The sequence below is a fragment of the Haliotis cracherodii genome, unplaced genomic scaffold (genome assembly GCF_022045235.1).
Source record: "Haliotis cracherodii isolate W230 unplaced genomic scaffold, xgHalCrac1.p SCAF_3, whole genome shotgun sequence".
Classification (NCBI taxonomy): Eukaryota; Metazoa; Mollusca; class Gastropoda; order Lepetellida; family Haliotidae; genus Haliotis; species Haliotis cracherodii.
In genome coordinates this window covers 15739709-15747957 of record NW_027266286.1, presented here as the reverse complement: position 1 = coordinate 15747957, position 8249 = coordinate 15739709, and positions in this window count along the sequence as shown.

Below are 8249 nucleotides of genomic sequence, written 5' to 3'. Positions count from 1 at the left end.
ATACTATTAAATCCACGCTTGATAACGGTGTTAGAACCTACACCGAAACGTCGCTCTTAATTGTAATAAAGAAGTTGTTCATCCATATATCTTATCCTTACCACCAGAGCCCTTTGCAAAAATTATACCTAATTTCATTCACAAAATGTTCAGGCAAAGAAAATCTGCATCTCCTCCCTAACAATATAACCATAGCAATATTTGTATTCTGTTTTGTATGTCAATGTTTTAATTAGTCATGTTCATGTTTTGTACCCTGCCCCCTGTGGGTGTTTTGTACAATAAATCTTCTTCTTCTTCTTCTTCTTCTTCTATACAGCTATTCTCGAGGTTACCACTCCACGCTGGGTACTACTGCATGCATACGGTTTGAGTTGGACTTCATAATGTTTTGTCATTTAAAAGATTGCATCTCTTCCGTAATGGAATTATTTCTGCAATAAATATTATCTTATCTTATACCGTCGACGTGGGATGTTTCAGAGCCTAGGAGACCTCAGCAGTGTTCGCTACGGGGCAGTGTTCCCTGATGTCACACGTAAACCCGTGTCCTGCACCATGACCGTGGAATATATTTATTTTATGAAAAGAAAATCTAGAAATGCATACAAAAGCAAGTCTAGCCAGCTCAAGCTAGCTCTATCTGAAATCAGCATAGGGATATTTTTTTTTTTTAGAGTCAAGAGTGAGTGAGCGAGTATGGTTTTACGCCGCTTTTAGCAATATTCCAGCAATATCACGGCGGGGGACACCAGAAATGGGCTTCACACATTGTACCCATGTCGGGAATCGAACCCGGGTCTTCGGCGTGACGAGTCAACGCTTTAACAACTAGGCTACCCGACCGCCCCTTTAGCGTCAAGAAGGATATTGTGTAATATAAGATTTCAGAGACTAAATGTTAGTCTAAGTAAACCTGTGTGTACGGTGATCTATCCTATCCACGACGGAGAGCCATTGTCACAACCGATCTCATTATAGTTGCCTCTCACGCCAAACATGAAGTACCAAGACCCATCGTACCAACAATCGTCACACGGTCTATTCCCACAAGTGCTTTTAAATACGATGACAGAAGAAGCACAGGGTGATGAAACGCCAGCAAAGCGTTCGTAAAAGTCCCATTAACTCATTCCAAGGAAAAAATAGAAAATCTAAAATAGAAAAAAACATCATTCCAATGTGATAACACGAACATATTTATTGAATTTGTAATGATTATGTTTGACAGAAACATTGGCCTCATAACAACATGAAATAAAACTGAAATAAAGTGAAACAATTAAGCGTCAAAATACATCATGAATTCATAGAGATCTAGTACAACCACAATCTAGAGTACAACCACAATCTAGAGTACAACCATAATCTAGAGTACAACCATAATCTAGTGTCTACACAAAAACTACAAGACTTTGCTCTCTTGTGTAAATAGAATCATGATCATTGTGTTTAAGACGGTTGAACATTAACGAAGTTGGCAGCATGGATGTAATGAAATGTACAACAGTGAAAGCACATACCACAGCCAATGTTGTGATGTAGTTGTGGACAAGATGGATTGGTCCTCTCCACGAAAAGCATGCGAGTTATCAGGAGATGATATATCCTTCTTGACTCATTCATGAAAGTATGTTGAATGGTTTCAAAGAAAGTGGCAAAAAGGATCTAAAATGTCAAATGCCAGGTTGAATTAATTTCCTGATTTTTTTCTCAAATATATACAAAGAAAAATACAACAAACAAACAAATGTTGTCAGGGATGATTTGATGTTAATGATGACAGAATGAATAACTTTCAGAGCTACATTGGTTCAGCCATGTTCAAACTTGATTCATGAAATTTCCAAAAATGTAAAAATCCCTAATATCAAAGGCACTATTTTATCAATATGGTAACATGGATTGAAAAGAAATATTGAAAGGATTGTGAGCTCTGCTCTCCAACAATTACAGATCAACAATAGCATATGCTGGGGGATAATAAATAAACACTGTCCAAAGAAATCTGGGCAGGAATGAAAATTAATTTTATTGGCAAACTTTGAGAAATATAAACATTCTGATACATATGTATACCAAGAGGCCCTTTGAACAAAATGTTTGAAGTTTTCAATCTAGTCTACAAAGCCTAAAAAAATGAAAGTTTCCATTGAAAAAAATAAGAACGTATAATAAACTTTTAAACAGAAAATGATTTTTGCCCTTGTTTGATGAGTATATATGATATAAGGAAGAGAATTTATGGATATCAATTTCTTTTTTATGAGGAACACAAGGTTTCCGTGTATATTCTTGCTCCTTCATCAGGTGAAATGATCAACCAAGTCAGTGAGCCTGAGCACCCGAGGCTTGACCAGTGACCTCCTTCAAACAGAGGTATCATATCAGAGTGACAGACTTGATATTAATGAGATTGTTACATGCGTTATGTACTGGAACCTATTGGCCCTGAATCCCAACAAGCAGGAATATCTTGAGTCTTGTACTGAACCCACAAGTCCTGAACTTTCTGATTGGTCATGCTGATATGTGACCACTTGAGTTAATCAACAATCTTTAGGAGCAAACTGAACCCCACTTGTGAAGATGTCTGGGAGATGATGTGCTGGTCCACATCCCCCTTCCCTTTACAAACCTACCACCTCCTCCAGCATCTGCTTATTGTGTTGATTGAAAATAGAAAAGTAACAAAATATTTGATTTGGTTGGTTGGTGGGTTTGTTGTTTAACACCGCACTCAGCAATATTCCAGATATATTACGGTGCTCTGTAAATGATTGAGTCTGGACCAGACAATCCAGTGATTTACATCATGCATCAACCAAGTCAGCGAGCCTGACCACCCGATCCTTTTAGTTGCCTTTTATGACAAGCATAGTCACCTTTTACGGCAAGCATGGGTTGCTGAAGACCTATTCTACCCTGGAATCGTATTTACAGACCGCCGTCATATAGCTGGAATATTGCTGAGTGCAGCGTAAAACAACAAACAAACAAACCAACCAAATGGTAACCGAGGACCTTCGGAGTATTCTAACCCAAATATCCTGTGTACCACATGAATAAATGGCTCAATAATGGTTCAAAATGACAATTTGAGATCTGAATTATGTGAGCATTTTTAGTCCACACAAATGAATATCAAGATAGTGTTCAAATGAAATTTTCAAAATTTGAGATAATATCAGAATTATGATTATGTGAGCAATTTTAGCTTTATCACTGCCCAATACCAGAGTCCAGTACCGATGTACAGGTCTTGTTAGTGAGTCTTAACATCTACTGAACCATGTTTTCTGTGGTTCTGTCATCTGTGTATTCAGTTAAATCCCCCTAATTAGTTTCAAAGAAAATGGGGAAAAAATCCTTTCATTTAGTAGGAATTAAATAAAATTTGTGTGTTTTTTTTCAGAAAGTTCATTTCTATAGGAACTATATTTTGGCTTACTACTTTTAGAAGAATATGCTCTGTACATGAAACAAGCAGCTAAGTCCCATTTGAGTTGTACATTCCATGCCTCATTGTTGGTTGGGTAGGGCCCAGAGTCATTAAAATGATTCAAATATGCTGAAACGTTACATTACACTGACTAGTAAACCTTTCAGAGTGTAATAACCCCTGACCTCATAAGCCACTATTGCTGGAATAATATACACAAAATTTCACCTTCATCACAGCGTTTTAGATAAACAGATGACGTTACCAGATATATGGCGGTACTTGACAATGCTTGAAGCAAAAGTCAAAAGAATCACCAAAACTTGTGATGCAGTAATGGGCCAAAATAAGCATGACAGCTCTGAGATTTTGGTAAATACTTTAAAAGAAACCATATGTGAAACTATCCATGCAATATTCCACATTCACAAGCCTTGTGGTTTCAGAGGATGAGTGTGTACGATGGATGGATGACAACACGTCATGATAAAACCATATACTCTTATGTAGAAAACCTTAAACAGAGGTGAGGTGCATCGCTTTGTGGTGTGAAGTAATGAAAATATACAAAACAATACAAGATTTTATAAGGAGGCTACAGTAGGCCTACAAGTAAAATATCATAAATTGATTGGTGATGTACATTTTTCTTTTCCCATGAATGAATATCCGGGTTGGAATTGATCTTAATCAACAGGCCACTAACAGGATGGGGTGTTCAGGCTTGCTTACTTGGTTGATGCATGTCATACCCCAATTACATAGACCAAAGCTCATGATGAAAGCACTTGAATTCCTGTCCAGACTCAATTATTTACAGGCGAACGTCATATAGCTTGAATATTTCTGAGTGTGGCGTTACACAACAAACGTTTCTCACACATTTTCAGTAGAGCAGGACATGCTTTTCTTGTTGAACACCTGGTGTCATCATTGATTTTCTGTGATCCATTCGTATAATTTTCATCACTACTTTGCCTTTTACCCCCAACGTAATCAGTAGAACCTTCAGCAGATAATCCGGATGATTGATCTCTGGTGTTGACATTTTGAATTTTTGTGTTCTAGAGTTTCAGGTTACTGTTATAAATATCGATTCAAATGCACTCAATGTTTCAGTCAGGGTTTCCGTCATTCCTTCATGAGCTCTTGTCATGGCTTTATTATCAAGATATGTATTGTGACAAAGATTGTTTGTTTGTTGTTTTACGCCGCATTCAGCAATATTCCAGCTACATGACAATGATCTGTACATAATCGAATCTGGACCAGACAATCCAGTGACTGACACCATGAATATCGCTCTAGGCAACTGGGGTATGATGACATGCCTCAACCAAGTCAGCGAGCCAGACTACCCGATCCATTTAGTCGCCTCTTATGACAATCATGGGTTGCTGATATTGTGACAAAGTGTTTCGTTACAGTCTTACTACTGTCATACAAACATTACACAAAACACTGCCTTTATCAAACATTTATTTATGACGGAAACACATTGAATCATACATACAAGGTTTATACTATAAACTTTATAGTCCTTTTTTCTAACAGGTACATCAAAGAAAACATCCAAAAATTAAATGTAACAAAATCCTTGTGTAACCATGGTAATCACTGTTACAAACTCTCCTTGTTGCATTGGTTACTATCAAAATAAACATTTTCTAAACTTCAATAAACATTTCAAAACAGAAATGTTTTAGACAAGTCAGAATTATGAACTACCTGAACTTTTATAACAGAAATGTCATTCTTTTACAGACAATTTGAAGAATGATAAAGCAGTGTGCTTTCAATTTCCAAGGAACATTATGTTGTATCCGATTATGCTTGTCTTTGTGAATTATTTACAAGGTGGGAATCGACTTTTTTACAATGAACATAAACTGTCTCTAGATGCATTGATGTTAAACTGAACTTATATTTTCAAAGATCTGAACAAATACATCTAAAATGACTGAATGTATTACATGCATCAAGATGATTGACAATGATCTGAATATGGCATGTACAAGATTGACCTAAATCACACCATAACAAGCAGGATAATTAGGCCATTGGCAAATATTCCTAGTTCCCATCTCCAGTAAATAGTGACTTACCCTACATGATTAAGCCTGATGGCACTTGCAAAACATCTCGCAATCTACCATTGACATCAGTGTTCAAACATTAGGGTTGACCTCTGGTCTTTGAGTCCTTAGGTCCTTGGGTACTAGAGGTCTGCTGCTATAGTATTTGAATCTTACAGCCTGTATTATTTTTCAAAATTAGGGCTATGGCAAGGATCTGTTGACTTCAATAATTTTGAACCAGTAATGATCAACTATCACCTCAGCTTGAAGGAGAATGGGGTGTACGTACTGTGTCATTCTCAAAGATTAACATACAACAGGCCTGTGAATATATCAAAACTGTCCATCACGGGATCACGAGAAACATACAATATATACTGACAGCATGATTATCACAAATGATTGATATTTGTTTTCAGTAAAAGAGAAGTACAGGTTTGGATAAAAGATGGTGCTTGTTCTCAAAGCATCATGGTCAGAATACAAATTCTCTGTATCATTCATGATGTGGCTAAAGACACAAACGAAATGGTTATAATTATCAGCAAGCATGTCTATTATGAATAACTAAATGTAGTACTTAAACATCTGAAGCTCGAGTTCAAACTTTCAAAAGTAATTGGGCCCTACCATAGAACTTATACATGATGTATTTCAGGAATCACAGCAATGGGAAACAAGGTCTCGGCTAGATGCAAGATCAAGACGGCCAAAATGAAATCTCTGATAAGTCCAAAAATGTTTTAAACCATGTTTTAAACTATTGTACAATAGATTATCACATTTGGAGCCAATTTTCTGCCAGAGACATGAAGATGCTGAAACAAAATCTTGAAAAATCACAAAAGGTTTAAAGAAGATTGTAGAAAATCATGTGAGCCTGTTTAGCTGCCATATCGACTATCAGATTTTACTGCCATGAATACAATATTGGACCAGGCTTCCTCTCAATTTTAGAGAATGTGTCCAGATAACAATGACAATACACCCTTTATGATACAGGATCCACTTCTGGGTTAAATGATAATTTGTAATAATCGTCCCTCAATTAAATCCAAGAATATTTCAATGGCAGTCATTTGCCACAAAACTCTACAGATAATAGTCAGTCTCATCACTGCTTCATTCAAAAGCTTGTGTACATTGCAGACTAACAGAACCAGCACTTTTTTTAATAAATGGATTTTCATATAAGCCCTAAAAATATATTACTAGAATTCAGAGCAAAATGCCAACTTCCTTCACTTAATAGCCAAACAGATCTGAATTTCTGGTCACACAAATATACAGCAGTGACCGCTTAAATGTCATTCTGTGATGAAGGAATGACAAATTTAGCAGCTACCATCTTGAATAATATCAACGTGTGGTGGCTGAAAATATTCTTCAGTGATTCAGTGACTTCTCTCTTCGCAATGCCATACACTTACCCAGAAAACTTAAATTCACGCTCTGAAATGAAACTATCATGAAAAGAAAAGATTGTTAAATTGTCTTTCATAACATAATAGAAAGGTGGCTTGAGAATCTTATTATTTTCAGAAACTGAAGAAATCTGAACTTGCCAAACTAGATTTGCATGGGTATTATGGGGTAGTTCTAGTTGGGGCCTGAGCCAAGACTGACATTTAAACATAAGGAATAATTGTGCTCCTAAATCAGCTTGCAGCTACCTTTTATTTGTCTTACTAAACAAGATACACCCAGACCCAGTTCCTTTACTGCCATATGGATGAGTCTTCTCTATATTTTGCAAAAGTGAAAAAGATAATAAACAATTAAATTTGAAAAAAGCTTTTCTTAACACAATTGCAATTGTCTAAAACACTTTTAAGTCACAAAATTCTCCAGAAATCCACATGATCTGGCTTAAAAATATTTAAACAGATTCAATGCAAAATACACTCAAAACAAGTTGAAGTTCTCGCACTATTGAAAGCTGTGTGTTGCAATACCCACCAGCCATGACAGATTAACTATAGTCATATGAAAAATTGGGTGTTCTTTAAGTTCTTTCGAGTGGTATATATAATCCGATTCTGGCCAAATAGCAATTCAGTGTTCCAGCCTTACAAAATATATCATTGAACAAACATAACAAAATATTTCTTTTTCTAAGACGAGAACCTAACATGCAAATAAACTGTTATCTTAAAAAAAAAGAATCATAAAAATGAGTAACATCATGTACAGAGATACATAATCATGTCAGCAGTTACTGACTGAGCATAGAGGAACATGATGACATGAGCGTAAGCTTAAGAAACATCCTGAAGTATTGGTATGGCAAAATGATTCATTTCAGCACAATACTGCACAACAAAACACAACAATGTACACAACTCAAAAGAAGTTAAGAACACCCACAAAGCCATGTAAGATTAACTATTGTCATATAAAAGCATTGGGTGTTCTTAAAATTCTTTTGAGTTGTACAGTATGCAGAATGAAGTATGTACAAAGATGATAAATGCATCTCACAGTACAATCATGGTATTATATAATCTGGATATCTATATATTTGCATACATTCAGCCATTCAACATTTGTACATTCAAGTACAGAAGCCTTTTAGGACCATAGGTATTTGTAATTTTTTTCTTGAAATTTCAAGATACTAAGATGTTCTGTTGAAATTTCAATAAAGATGCTAACTTGAAATTTCAAGAAAAGGATCTTGAAATTTCAAGATAATAAGTTAAAATTTTAAGATTATAACTTGAAATTTC